Raw genomic sequence first — 26,066 nt, 5'->3', positions numbered from 1 at the left:
ATGGTTTTTGGTAGTCTTTGATTTTTAAAAAAAAATTAAGGTAGCTTGATCAGGATTATGTATAAATTGTGTGCGTGTGTCTTTTATACTATAATCAGGTTTTTACAGTTGTGTTTTCTTCAAGTCACAAACACACTCTTTGTCTTAGCACACAAGCCCGCTCTGTGCCCGTGAATCTCAAACATCTCCTCCATCTCACATAAACTTACTTTCAGAGCTTTCGGATGCTGCGCCCTCCCTTGATGCACAGCAACACCCGGCTCCCCCTTTTTTTATGACTGAAGGAATGACAGATGTGCAAATCTTTTCCTCTCTCATCTGTCTTCGGCACATCACGACTGAACGAGGAGTTGCCAGTGTTGACGTCGGTCAGCGGAGCTCCGTGAATACTAGAGACACGTTCGCAGCCTTTTATCATGTGTTGTTGAAACAGTAATGTCAGCAGAAACCGTGCCCCAACATCTAAGAGAATATTTGTACTTCATCTACATGACTTGCCACATTTCAGCATTTGAGACGGAGGGTTGCATCACTTAACTTCGTCAAAACAGCTCAAAGCCAGGCATCTTTTGAGTGGCATAAAGATGCTGCTGCAAAGCACAGCAGTGACACAAGCTGTGATATAAGATGAGATGCCTGCTTGATGCTCATGAGCTGAGGCTTAGGGAAACTCCTTTACTGGTCCTGGCCAAGTTTTAGAAAAGGCTAAGACTACACCTCTGGCTTCCCTCACCTTTAGGAGGGCGTCAGGCGTGTCTTCAGTTCATCAGATCGCACTCCAACGCGTTCGTGAGCATCTCCCAGTGGAGATCCTTTCTAGGACACACACTCCGTCAGAGATCAAAAAGATTGCAATCATCGGTCCTGCAGCACGCACAGAGAACACTTTGGTTACATCTTCTCCCTGGTGATGAACAAGGAGCAAAAAAACAAGCGGGGCATTATTCCAATTTTAGACCTTCACATGTTTTTCACAGAACAAGAACCTTTTATTTCTGTAGTTTATTTCATTTGAAATGCATTTATTCAGTGACCAAGTGTTTTTTTGTTTTGTTTTTTGCACTTGTATTCTTTTGAGAAGCATAATACCGTGTATTCAAGGATAGGAGATGCTCAAACAACCATTTGCCGAAATGCACAAAGAATATGGCCCATTTAATTAGAATTTCTTTCAGTTATGTTATTTTTCATTTATTTATGTGAGCAGTTTTAAGTTATTCATATTTCAGCAGTGGAAACGGAAGGTTGAAAGAATAAAGCCTGCCTCATTTTAAAATGCCTGCTATGCTCGCAAATGCAATGCTATCAGTTAACTATAGCAGCATTAACTACTTGGTGTAATTTTACTCATTTACGGCTGCACCAGTGAATGATTTCAGTGAATGAAGCAATGGCGAGGAGAGAAACGGAGAGACAAAAACAGAAATTTATCACCCAAATCTGCTGTTCAAACTGTTTTAGCATCTTTCAGATGATTTCTTTCATTGTTTTGACTTACTCTCATTTTTTCTTGGTTCACCGTCTCTGCTCACAGCAGTGTTATTTCCAAGTGTAGCAGGCTAATGTTTTCAGCCAAAAAGCTGTAAATACAGATTGTACGCTATCTGCACAGCACGAAAACAGCAGACAGATAAAATGAGCAGACCTCAGGAGCCAAAAATAAGGTGGGAATATTGGATATCTATTCACAGGTAACAGCAGATTCTTCATAACTGTATTTTCCCTCTTTACAATCTGTTTTTTGGCCCTAAAGTGAGGGAAAAGTTAATCTAGGTATAAATATTGTTTCCCCTCTGTTTGGGTAAGAAGATGAAAAAATCACAATTTATTGTAAATCAAAAGTTCAGTGACATGTAGAATAATGGTCGCATAGTGTAATTAATTCATCTATTTTAGCTATTGTATAACACATCATAAATTCTGCCTGATGAATAATGACAAGCCTTCTATTAGAAAAGCTTAATTAATAAGTTTCTGATTGATGGAAACGATCTGTACTCCTATAAATCACGAGAAAAAATGAAACACTGTAAATTGCACATTTGACCTTTGAGGAACAGTTAAGTATTCGTGTTGGTTACAGATGCTGCACTCGTGCTTCTGCTTATATTACAGCCCTGTCGCAGTATCTTCATATCAAAACAGGTTTCTGAATTAATAAAAATAGCTTTAGAGCACAAACAGAGTGGAGCACACGCGGTAAAGTTTAATATGGAAGCTTGTTATCTGTTGTTGTTTACACTCAAAGGCTGATTCTGAAGAGTTAACTTACAGAGGATCAGTCTGGCTTGTTATCTCCCCTCAGTTTTCTGTGAGGAGAATCCAAAAAGGCCACGTGTGATAGAGGATCGGCAACCGCGGGAAACGGCAGGAAAGATTTATTGCAGTTTTGTTTTTGCTAGATGCGTAGATCACTTTAATTTGTGTAAGTGTGTGGTCAAACGCCGACAAGCTCTAAGTATAGGCTTCAGTTCAGGGAAGCGAGTTAATTTTTAAATCGGTCCGACCCAGTCGAACGGTCCTGCAAACACTATTGATTGCATGCAAAACGTGTCTTGTTTATCAGTTGTCAGAAAGTTGTGGCTGAAAATAAAAAAAGAAAAAGACATCGTATACTGATTTAGGTTAGAGCTGATCTATCGATTTCTCTCCCTTCTTCTGTCAGTGAGTGATATGGCTGCATTTTGAAGATCTTTGCAATTGATCTATTCCTCCTTCAGAAAAAAAAACACCTGAATTACTTATTCATTACTCAAGTGTTTGACTGACACACAGTTTGAAGTACTGACTAATTCACTTTGCCAAAAAATCTATTGGGCACAAACTGACATTTTCAGGATGAGTGGTCCGTGAGTGAGTCTTTTGAATTGAATAGAATGAATGTTCGAGGCTGAATGTTTTTCCTGCCTGTTAATTAGTTCTTATAACAGGAATGTGGGAAAGGAAGTGTGTCCTCTATCACACCGAGAGTTAATCCTTCTGAATATTAGGAGGGAGGTTCCTCGACAGGTCCCTCATGGGCTCACATGAATACCAAAGATGGACTTTTTTGAAGCTAAGAAGAATGTCTAACCTATCTAATTTCCTGTTTTTTGTGATAGCGGGTTTCTCCATTGAAAATAATTTGTGTTATAGAGCCAGGCTCCCCCTTCCCTGTATCACTCAGACACACACAAAAACACCGATACAAAGGAAAGCAAGAAATGCCAGAGTGATGCAAAAGTAATCAATTCATAAGAGAGAGGGTCTCTGCTCACTTATCCCAACTCTGAGGTACACAATTGGTAAACCACCCAATGCGTTGTTCTTTACCCTTGACTTAAAACAGACTGTGTCCTGAAGACAAACGAGGCTGGCTACTGGCACAGAATGAAAGGTATCGTTTAATCTCGGCCTCAAATACAATCTAAGTGGGTTAATTAAGGCAAAACACTGCTCCTTCCACCACAGGGAAGATGCTGTGTTGATACAGCTCAACGAGGGCACAGTCTGAGGTGCATGGTTATTGGGGTGATTTGCATAGATCTTTCCAAATTCAACATTTAATCTTAAAAATATTAAATTGCGCATTATATGCACACATGTCACGTCACTTGTCTGACTGTCTTTAAGGCTCATGGGCACCACAGTATAAATAGGAGGCAACTGACTCGCAACTGGGAAAATTTGGTGGTTGAACAGTGATTGCATGTTTTCACATTCATATGATTGCAACTGTTCACCTAGAGGTTGAGCAACACCCTCAAAGGCAACCACTTATGCTCACAAGGGGACTGCACAGCTTACCTGGGGCAGGTACCAATCATGGTCTGATGTGGTAGCTGCACATCTTTTTGCAGTGGGGATTCAACTCAACTAATTATTAACCTGTTTGCATTCTGGTTATATTCCTATATAAAAGCAGGGTTGCTGAGCATCTATGAGATTTTGTTGTTGCATCTCTATTATAAAGGAATTACTATGAAGTTCTGGCTGCACTCACAATCTATGTAGTTTTTATGAATTTCTATGTATGTCACTGGCAATACTTATTCACCAATTTATCACAGTTAATTACCATATTACAACTATTGTTGGTTCTATGTAAATAAAACTCAATTGAATTGAATTATGATTACTCAAGAATCTATGGAGGTCTATGGAGGTCTGTGAACATGTAACACCAAGTGGTCCTGAGTAAGCATCAGTACAGGTGCACTTGTCATGTAAGTAAATGAAGCAAATTTAAAACTATAGTTTGTGAGTTATTGCAGTTATGGCTGACAGTCCATCAAGTAAATGTTCAGACATTTTAAGGAACGAGTGAAAATTCTGACCTGCTGTGGAGCTGACGGGGTCTCATTACAGCCACTATGATGTGAGTTACAGTGTGTATGTGAGGTTGACACTGACTCAAGCATTGAACATGTGTACGGTGAAGACTGCAGTTTTCTTTTACAGTTTGCTATGATGTGTTGTTTTAATAGATAAACCACTAATGTGACTAAAAACATGCTAATATGAAACCACTCTTACAGACTAAGAAAGACCATTTGTCAGGGTCCTGAGTTTGGTGACTCGGTGTTTATGTTTTTGATCATTAATATTCTTTGTTTCGGTTAAATTCTTGTTATATCTTTTGGAGTTTTCTAATTCTTTGGTTTTGTCTCAATGCCTCCCCTGTGTTTCACGCCCCTTGTCTAGTTTCCTGTCTAGTGTCTCCTGTGTCTTTAAAGCCAGTCGTGTCCTTGTGTTGCAGTTTGTTACTCCTGTCTCTGTGCTCCTTGTTCGCTCTGTCTTCCCCGTCAGCCGTGTCCCCTTGTCAAATCTGCGTCTCTGTGCCTATCTCCTGTTTCCTGTTTTACTTTGATAGTCTGTGTCCTATATCAATGTATCCTGCTTTGCTTCCTGTGTCTGGTTATGTCAGATTAGCCCCAGCTGTGCTTACCTCCTGTTTTCCATTCCATCGTTACTCCCTGGTGTATTTAAGCCCCGTGTTGTCCTCTGTTGTTGTCTTCTATGCTTGCTGTGTTTTTCTGCTGTCATTCTGGTAATGTTCTGGTTCGCTGTTGCCTGGTCATGTTTTCTAGTTTGAGCTTCATGTTTTGAGTTTCAAACCACCTCTGTTGCCACCCAATATGACCCAATTCCTGCATGCATGCCAAAGAGACGAGCTGCCTAATTGGACTGTTTTGTAGATGAGCGGTGATGCAGATGAACATCAAGAAACCCTTGACAGGTAAGCAGTGACAGTGCATCTTTGTTACAATTTTTTGAGCTAGTTCTCATCATAATAGTGGCCAGATTAAAAAAAAAAAAAAAAAAAAAAGTATGGAAAAACAAACAAAGAAAAAGACTTGAGAACTGAGATTTGAGAACTTAAAGCTTACGAGTGGTACAAACAGGACTTTATGACTTTAGGGTGAAAATTGATGCATTTGCACAGAAGGAAACCCAAACGCAGCAAGAACATGATTTGTAAATAAATTCATATGAATAATTCATGAATTAAGTTTGTGTGTATTGCACTCATGTTGCTGTCGGGTTTGTCACTGTGGCTGCATATTAGAAATACATTGTTCTGTTCGAGCACTTGGGTGTGAATAATAAAATTTCCGAATATCGTTCAACATTTCGTGTGGAAAAATATGACTCTCCAGCTCCAGTATGGTGTTTTTCTAGTTGTAAACACACCTATAAATAACTTCCTTGCCTTTGTAGCAACCTAGAATCACATAATACCCTGTGTTAAGATTCAGCTGTGTCATATTTGTGAGTTCTTTGACGTCTACATCATCAGTGTGATTCTTTTTTTTCTTTTCTTTTTAAATGAACTGCAAAAAATGAAAACACATATGTACAAATTTATAATTTTTGTCATAAGATTCATTAAATAGAATTTCAAAAATATTTAATTTGCTGGCAATTATTTCATTGGTTCAGGCTTTACAGGGTTAAATACTCAACTACTCTTCAAAATGTCACAAATGACAAAATCATACTATTTGACTTAAATATATACAGCTGTAATCACACAGAACAGTGTTGCTGAGTGATTTCACTGCTTAGTTTAAAGCAACATTTTCCTTGACGATTTACTTCTTGGTGATGAGGGACTAGTGTTGGTAACATTTATGAATTAAATTATTACAAACCAGAAATGAAGCATAGGACAAAAAGTATTCTGAGCTCATACGTTACATACATACATTACTTTGTTACATATTATACTCAAAAATATGGGTTCCAGTGGTGGTCGTGTACCGTAATGGTATGAGGGATATTTTCTTGGGTCCCTAGTCAGTAGTGTTGGTCACTTGAAAATAGTAATTAGTTACTGATTATTTCTCTAAGAAAGTAATCCAGCTACTTTACTGATTACGTATTTTCAAAAGTAATTAGTTACTTCATTACTTACTTTTTAAAAACATGATACACAACCTGAATACCTAATGAAGCAAAACCTTTCAGCCCAATTCTTTTTTTTTTTCTGCATTTTCCATCAATTAAAAATGAATCAAATGAAAATGTCTCTTGTTAAAACTTTTTAACAACTTTTTGTGTTTTATTAGTTTTAATCTTTTAACTTTATGCACATTGCATCAAGTAAAAAATTAAATTATATGCAACAGTCTTTGACTTGAAGAAATTTGTTTAACATTTAACCCTATTTTCTGCATATCCCAGCATATGAAATGAAATATTTTTGTATTTACACTCACTCTTTCAAATAGATGCAAGTAAAACACAGCGAAAAATAAATAAAATCAAAGATTCAGCAGCACTGAGTCCTGTCTCTCTTAAGTAGATTTTCACCTGTTTAGCAGGAGTGGGGCTGTTGGAGGTTTGCCGGGTGCTTGGTCAGATTTGACGTTTTATTTTTCGCTGTAGAAAGAACTTTTCTTCCCACACAGAGTGTACAACAGACACTAGTGTTTTTGTCACTTTTTACGGAATCAAACTCAGAGTAATGTCAGTACTTCCCAGCTTTAAACGCTGCATGGTCGTACTCTCTCCAACACTCCATATTATCCATTGTTGATCTGCACACGTCTGTTGCTGCCAGAGACGTCGCACGCTCGCACGTCATTGTCATGAGACACTCTCATAAACAAAATCACGGTTTAGTAACGCAGTAACACAGCGTGTTTATGGAAAAGTAACAGTAATCTAATTACTTTTTGTAATAGTAATCCCTTTACTCATTACTTGAAAAAAGTAATCAGATTACTGTAACACATTACTGCCCATCTCTGCTAGTCACCTCAGCCTACCTGAGTCCATCCCTTTGTGACCACAGTACACCCATCTTCTGACAGCTCCTTCCAGCAGGATCACGCAGTGTCACAGAGTCAAATCATCTCAAACTGGTTTCCTGAACATGACAATGAGCTCACTGCACTCAAATGGCCTCCACAGTCACCACATCACAATCCATCAGAGCACCTTTGGGATGTCGATGGAACAGGAGATTCGCATCATGGATGTGCATCTGTTGAATTTGCACCAACTGTGTGACGCTGTCATGCCAATATGGACTAAAACCTCTTAGGAATGTTTCCAGCACCTTGTTGAGTCCATGTCATGAAAAATTAATGCAGCTCTGAAGATAAAAGGAGGTCCAGCTCAGCACTAGCAAAGTGCACCTAATAAAGTGGTCGGTGAGTGGAGTGTCTGTCAGAGGCACTTGGGTAAAAACTTCAGTTGCACAATTTGATCCGATTTAAGTCTCTCGTTGTGTAATTGAAGTGCAGTTGATGTTGTTGTTAAAGCTGGAGTCATTGCTGAGTGAATTAGAGGCTGCACAGTAAACGATGATGAGCTGCCAGAGAACAAACGGTCACGTAGCATGTTGATAAATCAATAGGTGAAGATTGGTTCACGACTATCTGTTAAACAATGGAGGTAAGTTGTAAGGATCACTTTCTCCACAAGGACTTTCTTCAGCTACAGGACGATAATGACCCGTTCATTCCTCATTACTGAATCAATATTTACTCTTTCCGCGCACCCCCAAGAGATACATAATACTGAGAAGCTTTTAAAGTTGTGCCTCATTACTTCATGACCTCTGAGTTATTGCCTTTCCACGCAGCTCCATGGCCAAATCTTATTATGGACTAGCATTTACATTTAGTCTTATTTATACTGAAGGCCACTTTCACCTATCCACATGCACATTAAACACAGTTTTATGCTGCAAAAACAGCACTTTATATTTATCGATCTCACGCCCACCCGCCATCAATGAGCACGCGTGCCATCTTCCTCCACAGTACTCTCAGCCAGACTATGACGGGGACGGGAATATTAATAGGCTGTAAGCGCTCTGAGTATGACAGTTCAAATGCCTTCTTTTACAGTCAGCCTGATCCCCAGCTAAAACCTGGAATGTGGTTACACCGCTTCACTTCAAGGGGCACAAAAATCGTTAAGCGCTGAGGTACGACTTCAAAAAACCTCAAACGCCTTACTTTGTGTCACCGACATTATGTTGTTCAGCAACTCTTAATGATTCTGTAACTTTCATATTGAATCATAAGTACAAGCATTTTTGTGTACTGTACCAAAATGTATTACTGGGAAAGGACTCAGCTTTGACTGACATTAGCAGCCGAAATCTCGTGATCATAACAGACCGAGGAAAGCTGGAGCAGCGCGTGTGACTGCGATGAATTGAGTAAGGATGTGATTTATGTAAAATTTCATTTGTTAGGTAACAAAAGTCGTATGTCTTCTCTCAAAAGTTACAGCGCTAATGTACTTTTAAATGTACTTTAATGAGATAACTATTTTACTTACCCTGAGAAAGCTCACTTAGTGTGTTGCATGGTGGGAATTAATATCCATTCATTTTCTGTCCTTTCTTATCTCATGCAGGCTTACAGGGGGTTTGCTGGAGCCTGTCCCAGCATGCATTCAGCTATACCCTACTACACTCTCAACAGGTTGGCAGTCTATTTCAAGAACACATACGCACACACACACACACACACACACACGCTATTTCTCTACTTCACCTAACCTTCATGTTTTTAGACTGTAGGAGGGCATATTATGTCTCTCTGTGAGTGCCTATGCTTTGTTTCCCAGTCTTTCAGGTGTGTAAAGTGTCCCCAGTATTCCATGGTCAGCTTCTGAAGGACATATTTAAGGGCACTTTGCTTTCACCATTACTCCTTTTCTCTTCTATTCACATTCTCATGTCCTCACCCAATTGAGAGGCTCCAAATCCTCATGCTTCCATTTAAGAGCCTCATTCTTTAACCTCCAGCCAACTGTGCCTGTATGTGCTTTATTTAAAAGAACTTCTTCCTGCCATACTCAGCTTTACTCCAGCCTTGAAAACAGCAGATTTTTTAGTATCAAACGCAGTGCATTATCAAACTGGAGGTGCACTGCACGCTGTGTGAAGATGCACAAAGGGACGGAATAAATGGCATGAGGTAGAAGTGGCGAATATTGCACAGACAGAAAGTAGCTTTTTGTGTCATGGTTATATATATTCACATCATCTCTTGGTATTTAATTAATTAGTTTTGATTTCAAGAACATTTACTTGTAAAAGCTAAGGAAATGAAAGCAGAAAGGTCTTTTTAATATTTAATGTGACTTACTGAAAACGACAGGCTTACACATTCTGCGCCTCACCGCGTTCTTGAAAGTTGCTAATTTAAACAAATTAAACGGAGTCATATCTAACAGCATTAGTGTCAGGTCAGTGACTATTTAATACTCGTAATATAAATAAGAATATATTCATATTTGACAGGGCCGTGGATATGTACACATGGTAACCATGGTAATTTGCAAGCATTTTATTTTAATGGAAAATCACAAGTCATTAAATCTGCTAATTATTTTCGACACACACTCTGAGTCACAGTAACTGAATCTATATATTAATGACCACCACCGCAGTTTTTCTTTCTTTTCCCTTTGTAATAAAGTTTTTAAAGCTATTTGCTTTATGTAGCATATATTTGCAACACTTCAAATTGTAAATGGGCCATATTTAACTTGGTGTGGTTTTTTTTGTTTTTTTTTTTTTGAGGGTTTTTTTTTTTTTTAGGTTTTCCAAACAACTTTGTCCAGATTCATGATAATCAGCCAGCATCAGCCTACACTTTGATGGCTGGTGATTCTAATGATGTTCTAAATCATTATAGGTCACTACCGGAGCACATTAAGTCACTTCTTTATTCATCAAAAACACTTTAATGAGACCCAAATGAATTGTGCTAACTAGAGCACGAGCTATTTGGAATAACTAATAAGATTTAGGACTGTATCATGGGCTGGAAAAAGCCAACAAACTACACTGTAAACATTATGATGAGCTCTATAACCTAATGAGGTAAGCTGCTATGTGGTCTTCGTGGTGGACATTAAGGTTTACAAGCTCAATGTAAACACCACTGATGAGCTTTGAGCGTTCACTTTGATGAAGGAACCATTTTTCCCCATGACTTTTTATTTCAGTTTTGATTTGTGAACTCAATTCAGTCTCCCACACATAAGATGATTGCTGTTATAGATCACTTTTTATTATTTATTTATGAATTTTTTAGGCAGACAAAAGCAGCATCCTTTGGTTTTTTCTGACGATTGCTAATTTTGCTTAAGTATAGGAGATTTTTTTTCAACATTCAGCTGTAGCTAGGTAGTCAGCCAATCTCAGAATAGCCTCTCTGAGTTCATTCAAAGGCTATGTCTGGTTTTGAGATTATGCTGCAATACAAATACAAAGCAGGTCGAAACAAGCTCATTTAACCCAAACGGCATCCAAGTGTGCTAGTCATTGTGCTTTTTTAAAATAAATAGGTAGTGAGATGGACAAGCTGTTATTTATTCTTATTATTCTGTTATTTATTTATTCTTATATTTATATTTTTGCACTTTTCTGTTTTCATTTTGGTTCACAATTAGCTAAGATCTGATGGAGCTAGACACAGCAACTACTGAGATGCTTTGTTTACAAGAGCTGGTTTTCACATTAGGTACTGAAACAACCTCTCAAGAGTGAAATCTAAAGAACATGTCCAAGTAGAACTGTGACTCCAAAAAGAGAAGCCACACACCGAGGAAATCCTCAAGACAGTGTGATGAATAATGGCCGTCAGGTGTGCGCATCCAGCTCTTTCATGAACTTAATTACTGTCACGCCTCCTGAGGCGGTAACCTGCCATGCACATACCCATTCTCACGAGATAAGAGAGAGAGAGAACACAAGAAAGGTGACACTGAAGACATGCGGACCACGACATGGACCTGCTTTTCCTCATTTATCCTGTCACTGTCATATATACACTGACTCACTGGCCACTTAATTAGGCACCCCTCTTCAACTGCTCATTAACGCATATATTTTAATGAGCCAATCACATGGCAGCAACTCTACATTTACACATGCAGACATTGTTCAAACTGAGCGTCAGAATGGAGAAGATTTAAGAGATTTCAAATGCAGCATGGTTGTTGGTGTCAGACAGCATGATCTGAGCATGTCACAAACTGCTGATCTGCTGTGATTTTCCCACACAGCCATTTCAAAGGTCTGCAGAGAATGGTCCGAAAAAGTGAAAATATCCAGTGAAGGACAGCTCTCGGAGCAAAAATGCCTTGTTGCCAGAGGTCAGAGGAGACTGACCAGGCTGCTATAAGATGATAGAAAAGCAACAGTACCTCAAATAACCACTCATTACAACAAAGGTATATAGAAGAGAATCTCTGAACACAGAATAAATGGAACCTTGAAGCAGATGGGCTACAGCAGCAGAAGACCAAACCAGGTGGCTCTCCTGCCAATTAAGAACAGGACAGAGGCTACGATTCACACTGGCTTACCAAAATTGGACACTAGAAAACTGTAAAAATGTAACCCAAATGCTGTGACATTCGGATGGCAGGTTCAGAATTTGGTGTAAACAACATGAAAGCATGAATATTCTTTGCCTTGTATTTATGCTTCAGACTGTTGGTGCTGTAACAGTGTAAGGGATATTTTCTCTGCACACTTTCAGTACAAACTGAGCATCAGCCCAGCTGAGTATGTTCATCCCTTTATGAGCCCAGTGTACCCATCTTCTTATGGCTGACAAACCATGTCACAAACCTGAAATCATCTCAAACTAGTTTCTTGAACACGACAGTGTGTCCATTGTACTCAAACAACCTCCACCATCACCAGATATCAATCCAACAGAGCACCTTTGGGATGTGGTGATTCACATCATGGATGTGCAGCAGCTGCGTGATGCTATCGTGTGAATATGGACCAAAATCCCCAAAACCAAAAATGTTTCAAACATCTTATTGAATCCAGGCAGTTTTGAAGGCAAACAGGTTCAAATGCATTACGAGCATGGTGTACCTAATAAAGTGTCCATTGAGTGTATGTCTGTGAAGGTTCTCAGTCATCCAGGTCATCGTAGTCAAAGGAGCTTGCAAAGAAAAGCGTCTGGACTTCTTTAAGTTGCTTGAAGACGTTTCACCTCTCATCCGAGAAGCTTCTTCAGTTCTAAGGTCAAATGGTGGAGAGTCCCAGATATAAACCGAGTGGGAGTAACCCCCCACAGAGGGACAAAAGGACCCCCTGATGATCCTCTAATCGCCTGAGCCAAGGTGTGAAACTGGGTGTGGGTCCCAATCAGCCAGAGTTTCGGGTGTGTTCATTGTGAGTGACCATCTTTGAACAGAGGCGGGGGTTTACGACACCAACTCTCTGCCATCTATAATCCAGTTTTGAGATCCCTTCCCAGACGCCTTAACGCCCACTCACATCCTGGGCCATCTGACCTCAGGAATTCGCATGATAAGGTGGGGCCAGGTTTCACAATGAACACACCCGAAACTCTGGCTGATTGGGACCCACACCCAGTTTCACACCTTGGCTCAGGCGATTAGAGGATCATCAGGGGCTCCTTTCGTCCCTCTGTGGGGGGATACTCCCACTAGGTTTATATCTGGGACTCTCCCCCATTTGACCTTAGAACTGAAGAAGCTTCTCGGATGAGAGGTGAAACGTCTTCAAGCAACTTAAAGAAGTCCAGACGCTTTTCTTTGCAAGCTCCTTTGACTCCATTGAGTGTAGATTGTATGGTGGCTGCTTATTTTCTGCTTAATTTCAGATCAGCATATGTGCAAGTATTCACAACGAGCCAGAATCTCAGGATCCATATGACTCTCAATCTGGAAGTTTTTTCCATCCTTAAATGTGTTTGATTTTAAAAAAAGGGAATTAATATGGTCTTGTATTGATCAGCAGAGTATATATAATAGCTTACTATGTTATATAATAGACTGAAAGCACAGCATAAAAGATGTATTTAGCTAAGCTGTAATTTATAATTCTACACAGGTTTTCAAGCTGTTTTGTATTTGAGAAAGCTATTATAAGCCACAGTACAGGGAGCTACCAGTCACCACCACATCAGATAATATTCAATATTTCCAGACAGCAGAAGTTCTCAATTTTAACCTTTTTGGTGCATTTCCCTCGTGTGTGCTGATTAACTGAGATCATATCAATACTGTCTAAATGTAATTAAAAGACTAAATCCAACATTAGCTCTCAAAATGAGCAGGTAATGGGCCTCTGTAATATTAATTGCTGTGGATGTTTGGGCTGTATGCTCTCATAGTTTGGATCAGATTTGGTAATGTAGTGTATTTTGAGAAAGGTGAAGAGGTACTCAGAAACACCAGGTTGTGTTTGGGGCCATGATGAGGATGGGCACTAAAAGGGCTTATTTCAGGCAATGGGTGAGCTGATGACCTGAGGGGGCTTCACCAGGGCTTTGTATAAGTTCAATAAGGATTTTGTTAACTGTGAATAATGATTCTTTTTTAGACACAGAATAAGAATATAGAACTGGAAATTGGTGTAATTTAAATGTCAGGGATCACTCGAACTACAGCCCCATAGACATGTAAGAAGTCAAAGGCTTGACTCACCTCTGAAGCAGTGATTGGATGATTGGATGATGACTGTTCAGGGCAGGCAGCCAGCAGACATTAGCTGAATGACTCCTGCAACACAACTCCAGTAATAGTGTTTACTGTAATAGAAAGATGACTTTTATCATTTGTGGACTAACTCCCAAAAGGTGCAGCCTGGTGACACTAGTAATACTAATTTTCATAAGTACACCACAATGTTTAGTTGGGCCATATATAAATCATATATATACCACATATAAATCAAGACTGAAGAAGGAGGGTGTTACGGCCAGGATAGCCGGTGTGTTTGTGGTGCGGACCCAAGAGCAGGAAAACAGGAGAGAACAGGATTTTAACAAAAAGCGAGCTTTTAATTATGGCTGATAGAGGAACATAGAAAGGCAATGGCGAAACTAAACTATAAGCTGAACTGGGGAAGCTATAGGATTAACTATGTAAACTGTGACTTGAAACAGAAACATGAATATGAACCTAAGCTTGAAAATAATCCTGCGACTTGAAGTACATGACGCTAGACAACCCGACACTGAACAGAGGAAGACAGAGGACTTAAACACACAAGGTTAATGAGGGAAGTGGAAACACCTGGGGAAACACAGCTGACACAAATTAACATGACACGACAGGGGAAGTAAAACTAAACACACTGAACATGGAAGGCTTTCAAAATAAAACAAGAAACATAATGGACATGACAAGACAAGCTTGACAATAGACATGGAAACACACACACGTGACACAAGAAACACAAGGAGAGACACATGGGAACAGATAAGGGAGGCGAAAGCACGGGCATAACTAAACATTAAACATAGAGGACAAGACAGACTAACACAGAAGACAGGAAAAGACTCATAAACACGGAGACATGAAAGAAACATAAACTGGAATAAATCACTCAACTAAACCTTAACTAATTGACACAAAAACTTAACATAAATGCAATCTAACATGAGAAAAACAAAAATACAAAATAAACTCAAAACGCCGGGTCACAGACCTGGGCCCTAACAACAAACAGGAATGGCATCATAGTTAATGAGTCGTTCATTAACAGTAATAACTCCTAATACAGGAATTTCAAGCACACGCGCATTGTTTAACAAAAGATAATACTGTAGTGATCATTAGGGAAAAAATTACAGCTCCATTTACACAACAACAAAAAAAGTTGTCACATTGCTGCCTAAACAAAAACAAATTGCAGTAATGTTAAAATCATTAAAGTCTTATATTTAATTGAGAGTCACTTAAAAACAACACAATAATGGCTGAAATTGATACATTTGACAGTCTATTTTTTTTGTTTTGGAAAAATATATGCTTATTTTATGAAAGATGGGGCAGAAGCATGTCTATCATTGTGTTGCATCACCTGTTCTTAAGGAAATATTCTCCTTTATTTCTGAATGTGTGAATGTTTTCAGCGGGCGAGAGGTCTGCGGTCAGGTCAGGTCATCTCCTGGACACTGTTTAGACGGCATCATGCTGCTGAATCAATTCATAAGAATTCCTGATTAACACTGATGTGTACTATTTATTCCAACCATTACTCTTTTTGTGCCACCTGAATCATCATACTTTAATTCGGTCATTATTTCAGAATTACTCATCATTACCTTCTGTGTCTGTGTCCCCTCAAGTAAAGTGAAGCATGACATTTGTATCATTTTAATCAGGAGAGACACATGAAAAAAAGGTGATGAGCGATATCGATTTATGTTAATTATGAACCGATAATTACCCAATGATTCACTAATGTAATATCCTCCAGCTGGTTACTTAGTAAATAATCATTACCGGCTATAACGTCCCGGGTCAGGCGTTATTAGGGAAGCGCTGATGAATGACTAATTAACCGTCCTGCCCATTTGTATTTCACTCCTCCCTCGTTCTCTGGTCACCAAGTTTTTGTGTCGTTTATTGCAAAGTTTGACTGTAAATTCAATGTTGGCTGTTAAGCCATCTTAACTAATTCTCTCCTTCAGTGACAGATGGTGAGGTTTTTTCTAAACAGATGGTTTCTGTTACTAAATCAAATGCAGGATTCATGTAATCATCAATTAAACACAAGTACTATACAGTCTAATGTTTACTTACTACAGTGTAATGTTTCTGTATAAAATGCTATCCTTTAATGACTGAAAAAGACTTCTTGTATTTAGTAAAAGTAATATCCTGAGAATAATATCAGCTAAAGTACCAAAAGATGTAAATTAACTGTGAGATGTGGGATGAAAAAAAATGCTTCCAAATGAAAATGCAGAGTACACAGTCGTGCCAGTGTAGGAGTCTACTCTTTGGCCAGTGGATAGTTTTATCTGTGACCTGGTTTCCTTGCATTTTAATTATGCTTCCATCTCCATGCACTCGCAAGCAGAGGGATTTCACTGATAACGGTCTGTTTGTAGTGCACCGATCGTGGCCGCAATGTGCTTCACAGACCATTGGCCAAATAATTCAACGTAATTAGACTTGCGTCATGCAAAGACGAACAGGAGGGAAGAACTTTTTAGAGATTGTGTGTTCTTTTGCAGACAGGATGAGATGCAGAGAGGACTGGAGAAAGGGAACGAATGAGTCATGAAACATTCAGACCTGACTTCTGACAGAGACATGGGGAGAGAGGATGGCAAGAACGCAGGTGGCATTTCATTTTTTTCTTTTTCTTTTCTTTTTTACCATAAATAGTCTAAATGAAAACATGATAATGTGTAATTACAGATACAATAACGCAGAATGGGATGAATGTGACTCGCATTCTCCAACGTGACAAAGAACAGATCGGGACTCAGAGGAGAGCTTTCTGCACAGCAATAATGTTCAATTAGGCCTTGTATTGATTTACAGCTGACATAACAACTGCTATAGGAATGAACATTACCACAGATACTTTGCAAAAGAATTTTTGTATTATTACTGTTCATGCATTTTATTTATGCTGTCTGTTTGGAGGACATATTGGGCTGCGAGGTAGCACATTGAGCAGGTTACTGACCTTTGCATCAGAAGACTCGGCAAGAAACCTTCTTACCATAACGTCCTTGAGCTTGACACCGAATCCCTACCTGCTCCAGGACTAGCGGCCTGTAGCTGACTCTGACCTCTGACCTTCCCACAGAGGTAAGTAAGTGAATAAAAAACATTTTTTTAAAAATCTCCTCGCCTTCAGGCGTTAAACACTATCTCCTTTTTGCCCCTGCATGAGTAAGATAGCAGCGCCAGGAAAAAACTGATTTGGTAAGAAGTAGGAACGTTCAATCAGAATTAAATATGTGAGAGATTAGCATTCATTTAAAAACAGCTAAAGTGTGTCTGTCTGTGGAGGCTAAATTGAAACGCATTAGTATTCATACCTAAAGTAAAAAAAAAATGACAGACAAATACAAAAAAAAATATCTGGCTACAACCAGTCCAACTTAGTGGTGTTACATTATCATTCTAGGAAGGCACATGAATATGTTATTTTTACATAAAAAGCAAATGGTACATGTAGGACGGCAGAGGACTGCACAAACTGACGGTCCAGCAGAAAAACTCTTCGCAACTTCAATCTGAGTCACAGCATGAGTCTGTTCTCTCATCGTCAGGCAGTCAAACGTGTATTACATTTCTAGCCATGGAGACGTGCTGAGGTCGCATGTGAAATATCAAACATCTGACTGCAAGGATTTAGTAGTCCAGCAGTGTCCAGGCATGCTCCAGCATCTGTCATGGCTGAAATAGGAAGGCATCCTCTTCATCCAACCAAAGCAAGCCCTGCCATTTGTTGCTCCTCTCTCCGGCTTAATCAGTGAAGCAAAATGCTCTCAGTTAATTGATTAAAATGATCTCTGTCTCTTAGGAGCAATGTCATCAGCATCCTTGTAATTTGTGTGTCCCTGCCAGAATTTGCTTTAGGTCTGATTTCATTAGCGCCCTATGTAACAGTTTGGAGTCAGGTTAACGCCACGGCATCCTGAGGTGAGAAAACCCTGTTCTGTTTACGTACACTGACAGAAAGTACGTGACAAAAGTACTGAGAGGTCACCCCATTTATGCATTTTCTCATTTTTCAATACAAAAGGTTGATCTGATTACGACGACAGGCTCGCAGATGGAGACTCTCCTCAGGAGTAAATGTTTATTGATCAAGAAAGACTTGGGCATGTAAATTCTGATTTGTATGTGCGTGTTGTCTGCAGGGTAGCTGCAGAGCAGAATCCATCACTATTGGCATGTGGACCTGATTACTGGAGAGACTCTGAAAGTCTCATAGACCTATGATAAAGAACTCTGTCCGGGCCTCTTTACAACCGCATCACTCAGAGTGTCTGCACAAAGGAACAGTGCATAGCAAAAAAATAAAAAAATAAAAAAATCTTACATTCAGCACAATTGCCTTAATTCAGCTCTATGCTGGCACAGTTTCTTGTATCTGGACTGCAGGAATACATTTAACGCCCTCAGTAAAAAGGATGGCCACAGAATATTTTTAACAAAGAAAATCAGCTTGAATTGGGGTGGGGGGGTGGAGGGGTATTTAAATTTAAAATCACATTAAAAGATTAATGGCTTCAAAATGTGTTGCCGTAAACAAAACAGATGTAATATTTATGGGGCGGCAAGTGCGGTGGAAAGTGACTTGCATTTGATTGTCATTTGAAATGGTAGAAGGATTCAGCAGAGACTTGTTGGTGAGAGTAGGTGGGATGATCCATTTTGATTTCAAGCAAAAGAGAAAAAGAATATATAATGTGAAAAACAATCACTCCTGCAGCGTGTATGATAATCGGGATGAGGTTAGCATTTTGCAGCTGCAGGCAGAAAAACCCCGTCTGACTAAGTTCCTGGTGCACGAATATTACATCTTTTATGTGTCATGTGATAAACGGTAACTTCTTCAGTATATCTACCAAGTGTGTAGCAATTTTATGTTTTTTATATAAAACAAAATGTTAGACTTTTACATGTTGTGATGATGCTCAGCTGGTTTTATTTTGATTCCCCAACACATCATGGGGAGGCAGCACTGAGTCTGCTTTGACAGTCAAAGCTCTTTATGTTGCGCTCATGTGCAAACTGGATGCAAGATGATGGCCTGTGTTGGCTAGCAGGTAAACAGATGCCCGTCCAGTGGCCAACAGATAGGTGGGTGTACATTTTTTTAAAAGACTGACTTTGGGTAACATAGTAATTATTTCCTTTTGTTTGAAAAATAACTTTACTGAACATGATCTGATCATACAGACACAGACACAAGTGCTTTTAATCACGTGAGGGTTATAGCTTCATATTACTTAAAAGTCAGCAAAATGGTGATGAAGTCATGATGTAAAACTTCCAAGCTGGTTCAAATTAATTTTATGAAAGACTTACAGTAATGTTTAAGAAAAAAAGCGAAAACATTACCAGGTAAAATCCTCATTTAGATGCTGTTTCAGGCAAACATTCTGAATTTCATGCTGAGAAATTTCCCTGACCACAGCCGCTTCATGTTAAGCTACGTAGTGTCAAACTTTTTTCTCACTTCTGTACATTCCCCTTTTACTTACCGAGGCAAGCCAGTGATTTGCGCTGAAACGCAGTACGCCTTTCATCTGTGAAGAGCGCACCTGTATGACTCACTACAGGAAAATTATGTCACCAGATCAGAGCGCTGTTCCTGTGTATGGCCTCTGTTGCCTTTGCAGCTAATTTCCCGGAAACTCACAACGTTCTTGTAAAGTCTAATAAGGGAGATCCCACGCCTTCATAAAGCTGTGAACTGCGCAGACTTGTGAAAGTGTTTTAAAATGGACAGCGTGACTTTATCCTGTGAGTCTATATCACAGCGACTTAGAGCAGATAAAAACAGATCAACAAAATCTGAGCGCACAACTGATCTTATTATTTAGACTAAAAAGCATTTATGAGTTGATAAGGATCCCTACAATCTGCTCATACACAAGCTGTAAAGCTAAAAAATATAAACAGCATTCTGTAATAGTGAATTAACTGAATAATGTGACATATGAACGTGCAGCCCATTATTTTATAAATCTTGAACCTTTGACCCCAACTGTAAGAGGAAAGAGTTCAAACCTTTACTTTAATATGTCACATGTCTGTACTTTGGAGGACACTGTATATTTAAATAAGACCCCTGAGGCGCCTTATTAGATCCAGCAACTGAAACTAACATGTTCATGCGAATTGTCCCATCTGTAAAGTGGCTAATGGCCTGGACAAGTTGGTTCCAGAGGCACTATCAAGTGGGTCGCATGGACCACGTCTGTGTGAATTTAATTAAACTCGTGAGACAAGACAGGTTCAGTTTTGCCCGTCAGGTTATATATATAACCTGTGACTCTTTGTTCTGCATTCACTGCACAAGCAACCCTGCCACCCAGCAGGAGTGATTAGTGCAGCAAAGCCATCTGCACAACTGCAAGCGCAAAGCTGAACAGCACCTCAGCTGCGTATTGGATTCAGTTTTCTGCAGTGGTGGGCAAATGCTCTTGTTCCACACCGCACACAGGCGCCAACCATAAGAAGGCTGACTATTACTCAGTAATCGGTATTAAATAACATACTGGATGGGAGTGGCGGGGAATTGCAAATAATGACTGATTTACAATTTAGATTCAGCTGCAGGCCGGCTCATGTTTAACCCACACAGTAACCAAGGGAACCCGCTAACTTAGTCGTTAGTGACCCACATAGGAAAGAAGACGTGTATGTTTTTATTAGGTACATCTGTACAGCCTATCTGATGCATTTTTTTAATATATCATAAAACCTACTTGCATTATGCTTGTTATCTTTACTTCAGACACTGTTACTGAGATGGTTATTTAATAGTTATATTAGAGTGAGGTGTTAATGGTCTTCTTAAGCCTTTCATCTATATAAACATGTAAGAGCGACAGACAAAAAAGAAAAAGAAAGCTCTTTCATTTTTATGTAATCAAATGTAACACCACCTTTACATGTGGGTCACCTGATGTGTAAAATAAGTTACCATGTGAATGTACCATATGTACAATTATTGAACTGGATCTAAGCCTGGATCTAGGTGCTCCCTGTGTGAAGGGGGAAGCTGATGATGACTTTCCTGCTAGGGGAATTGTAGACTTAATGCCTATAGGAGGATTTGGCCAGTGAGTGTAGCAGCAGACTTCATTTATGAGGAAAAGGGGGAAATCTGTCTCATTTAAATACATTGTTGAACAAAAGCTTTAATAGTGGAATTATGCACATGCTGCACTTTTGTTCCATATCTGGAAGTACAAAAAGGTTTAAGCACAAGGAAAGATTGTGGTATCGGCAAGGAAAATATATGCAACTAACTACGCTTTCCTTAGTTATTATCAGATATAAATCAGATTGTGAGGTGCTCAATATTGCTCAGTATCAACAAGGCTGCATTTGTTCTCAGCCTAAATGTCTTTAGCTTAAAATTTCTACATAATCATTCATAATCTCATTCAAAAAATCTACTCTGTTTGGTGTAACCAGGGCCGCCAACACCAGAGGGCAAATTAAACTCATGGTTCTCTAGTGATTTTGTATAGCTAATGTAAAGGTGCTTCCTTGTCTGCTAACAATGAAATGGCTGAAAGCTGCTGTGCGGTGGGATACAATATTACAGATGCTACAAAGATTGAGATAGCTTCGGAAAAATAAAGCTGGCCTCAAACCTGCATTCTGTCTGAAGACCAGCAAAAAGACTGGATTATAAAGAAGTCTACAAAACAGCTCTCTAGCTTGATCACTGTAAACACTTTCCTGATGAGTTTATGGGCTCAGGCACTTTTTTGTTTATGATCATTTGTGACATTAGCCACTCGCTCATTGGCTAACAACCTATTCAGTCACAAGCCACTGGCCAATAACTGAGCGGTTTTACAGTCAGACCGGCCTCTACTTGTCACATCGGTTACCGTTTTTTGCAACAAAGGCAGAGATGGCAAAATCGCTCATCTTCATATCAGAACTACAAAAACAAGCATGTGGCATCACAGTAGCTACCTCCATCTGTTATATGGTCTATGCACATTTACCAACAGCCAACAAGGTGGAAGTAACTTTAGTATTTTACCCTGTGTGTTTTACATGGTGCAGAAAACTTTTATTATTCTATAGTTTACATATTTTTATTTACTTTTTATTTGCATGTTTTTATTTTGAAAGTTTAGTGTTAACTTCCGATCCATATCTCTCCAGTTAAGACAACGATCTATACCTACTCAATGACCTGCTATAAAAATGCAGGGAGACACAGCAGAGCAGAGAAACCAACAGAAATATATGGCTGCAAATATTACTTAGAGCTCCTGTGAGCAAACCATGCTGTTTGTCTGTTTTATAAAATACTCAAGCACTGCAGGCAGATAGCCAGAAGCGATCGGGTCCTTGTGAAGTGCAACAAGAACGGTAAAAGAACGACTGGCAGACAGGTGGAACTCGGTTTCAGTCGTTCTTCTGCATGGCACGTCAGAGTGGGAAGTGTTAGAGTATTTTAGAACTTGTTTGTACTTGTTTTTGTGCCTAGTCTGGCTTTTATGTAGTAAATTCTTTTTTTAATTACTAATCAGTCACCCCTCTTCCTTTATATTCAGGGGCATAATTTCCAGGGGGGTTAGGGGGGTTATTACCCCTCCCATAATCAGACCCAACGAATATAACCCCCCCAACCCAATAAAATTATGAATTATCTTGCATAAATAGGCTGTAGATTCTCTTAACTCATTTCAGGTATTACCAGCAAAATAGTTGCATGTTTAATCATCTAGGAATTTATTTATTTAGACAGAGATCTTGACCCCCCCAATGTTCAGCACAAAGTTATGCCGATGTTTATGTTCTCCACCCGATTAAAAAAGTCCTCATTCAAAATGTAGAATTCATTTTTGTTTGCATTATTGTTTTGTTTTTTCCTTTTTTTAAAATTATTTTTTAAGCTGCAAATAGGAATGTGGTTAGCAGTGTAGCTAATGTAGCTTGCAACATTAGCTAGCTAACAGCTAATAACAATTGGAGCTAAAAATTCCTTTGATGTAAATGAATCTAGTATTTTTAACCTGCTAGAGGCATTTTGTCACAGTTTTATCTCAGGGCCAAGTATTTAAACCTCTAGTGTGCGTGCTTTTCAGATTATGACATGTTGAGCTCTGTGCTGGTGAAATATGAGTTTTGAATTCCATAAAATGAAACTTGGCTCTTATCTTTTTGTGAATGATTAATGAAATAATGAGTGGCTAGCACAATTCTGATATCACAAATGGGAAAGAAGAATAATGATTCAAAACTGATGTCATTAAACAGAATGTTTTATATGGTAGATGATGAAAAGAAGTGGAAAGTCTTCAGTCATCTGTCCTGGATTGACATATTGTACCCTTGTAGAAAAGATCAAGGCCTGGCCTCTCCTCTCCAATGAGCACCCAAATGTCTCTTTTCCTCATTCTTGCATGCCCTATTTTTGGATAAAAGCAATTCCAGTGAGGCATATTGTTATGAAAATAGGAGCATGACGAGAATGTTGAAAATAATTTTCAAGCCTTAGCACTATTGTTGTGTTTGTTGTGCTTGCTTGCGGTCTGTAAGGGGGTTCCTGCTGATTCACTGAAGTCCGTTATACTCTGACACGTCTGTTGATTCATTTTGTTGTCTGACTTCGCTTTGTTTTCAGCCAATGTAGAGACACAAAGTACAGACTGAACTTGACGTGAAAAGGCGCTTTCAGGCAGGAAGTAACAACACCCCTTCTTCCCCCCTCACCCATGTCAGCACTTTGCAGTTTCGGTTCAATCGCTTCCCTTTTTACCAAGCGACATCCAAAATGCACTCTTAAATGTCCATTTGCATATCATCATTGTCCACACATGCACAGCTCTGTATGTTTGCACTGCAGCACAAAAACAACAGGTGGGGGGAGACTCTTGCGGTGTTGGTTGTACGTATGAATTTTGCCAAATATACCTCAACCAGACATCACGTGGTTTCATATCAGTTTCGCCGCTGTGAGCCGATAATGTTATTTGTTTAGTTCGGTGATACTTTAAACACTTCTTCTCTGACAAGAAATACAGAAGCGCAGTCTTCCCCCTGTTTATTAACAGATCACTGCATGAAATAACTGCTACAATACTCCGGTGAACCAGTTACATAATTACAACTGTAAATAGGAATATTATTTCAAAATGATCAAATGAAACAGTTCTAATCTTTTGTCTCCAGCTGGCAGCAGAATCTTCTTGGCTCAGTGTGTGTATTGATTTTGTTGGTTCTCTCATCTGGTATGTTGACAAGAGGCAAATGCATACAGAGAAGCTAAATGACAGCTATTTAATTTGGTTTCAGTGATTGTGCAGGCTGCTGTTACCTGAAGAGAAAGGATGCTGCAGGTTCTATTTATAGGACTCATATGCATTTCCAGAAATTGTGTCTTTCATTCAACAGGTTTTCTGTTGTTGTTTTAGTTGTTTTGGGGTTGTTGTTTTTTTAATGTGAGAATAGAAAAAGGTTTTGATATAGCTTGGTGCAAGTTTCAAGGGTTTTACAAATAGACTGTGTTTACCATTGCGTTCCTTTGATTTCTTTCTAGGCTGGATAGCTAAACCTTAACTACAAACCAAGTATCAAGGTTGAATGTGCCTTTATTGCAACTTTATGCAGGGGCAGAGCTAACCGGTGGCTAGCGACTGAAATTTGGCTACCGCTTTGGTCAACCTACACCACCAATGCTGAAACATGTTAGGGGGTTTGCACCCACCACAGAGCTGCTAGCAGAAAGGCTGAACACAGAATATGGGGGAGATCAACAGGATGTAAACAATGCCACTTTTGCCAATTTGCTGCTGTGGTTTCTGCGAAATGCTGACAAAGTCATCACAGACATGTGATTTTCATCACACCAGAAGGAAAACAAAGCCAAAAGCATGATCACGGCCGGCCCCTGTGACTGATGTGTAGTGAGTAGTCATGACTTTGGGGTGTCACTGTTGCCGGTGGTATCAGTAAATTCTGGGTTGTAGAGGCTCTTGAGAAGATTTATCGCGTCACTTGTGCAGGAGGAGCTGAGTCTACTTTTCTGCTCGACAGATGTGCAGTTTACATCTGCAAATTTTGTGGTCTATCAGAACTTGTCCGGGGTCCACAGTTCCCGCTAACTGTCAGCTGTAATTGACATTTGGAAGCTGGAAGCGCTTTGATATCTTTGTACAGCCTTGCCGATCAAGTAGCTGCAGTTTAGACCCTCAGACAGCTACTTAGAGGGGCCCACGATGGGTGGGAGATAAGGTTAGAGGATTTATCAGCTCTGAACCTGTTATTGACTGACAACTTCAGAAGGCTTGTTCATTTTCCAATTACGTTTAATTAGGACCTTGTTCTTTCCTTTCAACTTCTGTTCAAACTAAAGAAACACATCCTCTGCTGCTATGCTGAAAGGCAGCTTCACACTCTCTCCAGCACAGACGTTGCACTTGTCTCCATCTCCATCTAGAACACATCTATTCCCTGTTGCTCTCTACTGTGTCACAATGAATTCGTCCTCCTTCTTTAAGGCTCTCATGTTCGGGAACGAGCTAAGGTCAGCCTCAGCGCAGACGCATTTTATTATTCATTACATTGTATTCTTTCCAGCACTGCAGTGTCTGGCCTTGCTGGCGGTACAAGTGGAATCACAGAACAAGTGACCTCTTTTATAATTCACACTCTTAAACGTTTTCTATGTGTTCAAGGTTGATATTATTCATGCAATGTCGAACACGTAATCAAACACGAGACAGTATAAACACAGATATTCAAATTGATATTGATATTCGGACAACATCAGAGTTTTTCTTAAATATTGGGTCCAAATTGCTTAAGTGCAACGCGTCACAGTGTGAAAACGATTGTTACAAAAAATCAAGACAAAAATATCACCTCAAGTCAAAACAAACAGAACTAATGAATGATACAAGTGAACGTAATGAACATAATCACAGGTGTCTTTTTCAAGTTTCCTAGTAAATAGTTACAGCAGGATGTTGAACCCAGAGGGGTTTTCTATATCACAGATCAAGCTGATGGCAGTAAGCTGTTATACCGTTACAGGAAGTAGAGCGAGCATCGAGCATGGGAAATGAAACGCGAGCGCCGTTTATAAAAGACGA

At 39.4% G+C, this 26,066-nt stretch overlaps 1 long non-coding RNA gene across 1 annotated transcript; it reads left to right on the top strand.

Annotated features, from left to right (window-relative positions):
- The first annotated feature begins 4,911 nt into the window (after positions 1-4,911).
- LOC146553972 (uncharacterized) lies at positions 4,912-17,053 on the top strand. The gene is made up of 3 exons (XR_014889561.1): positions 4,912-5,218; positions 8,860-8,927; positions 16,479-17,053. It is a non-coding gene; the product is annotated as an uncharacterized LOC146553972 (long non-coding RNA).
- Positions 17,054-26,066: the final 9,013 nt, after the last annotated feature.

This window comes from Mchenga conophoros, linkage group LG18 (assembly GCF_057382185.1).
Source record: "Mchenga conophoros isolate Kocher_MC1m ecotype Shallow Benthic linkage group LG18, M_conophoros_male_GT1.1, whole genome shotgun sequence".
Taxonomy (NCBI): Eukaryota; Metazoa; Chordata; class Actinopteri; order Cichliformes; family Cichlidae; genus Mchenga; species Mchenga conophoros.
This window is presented reverse-complemented; position numbering and strand designations above follow the sequence as displayed.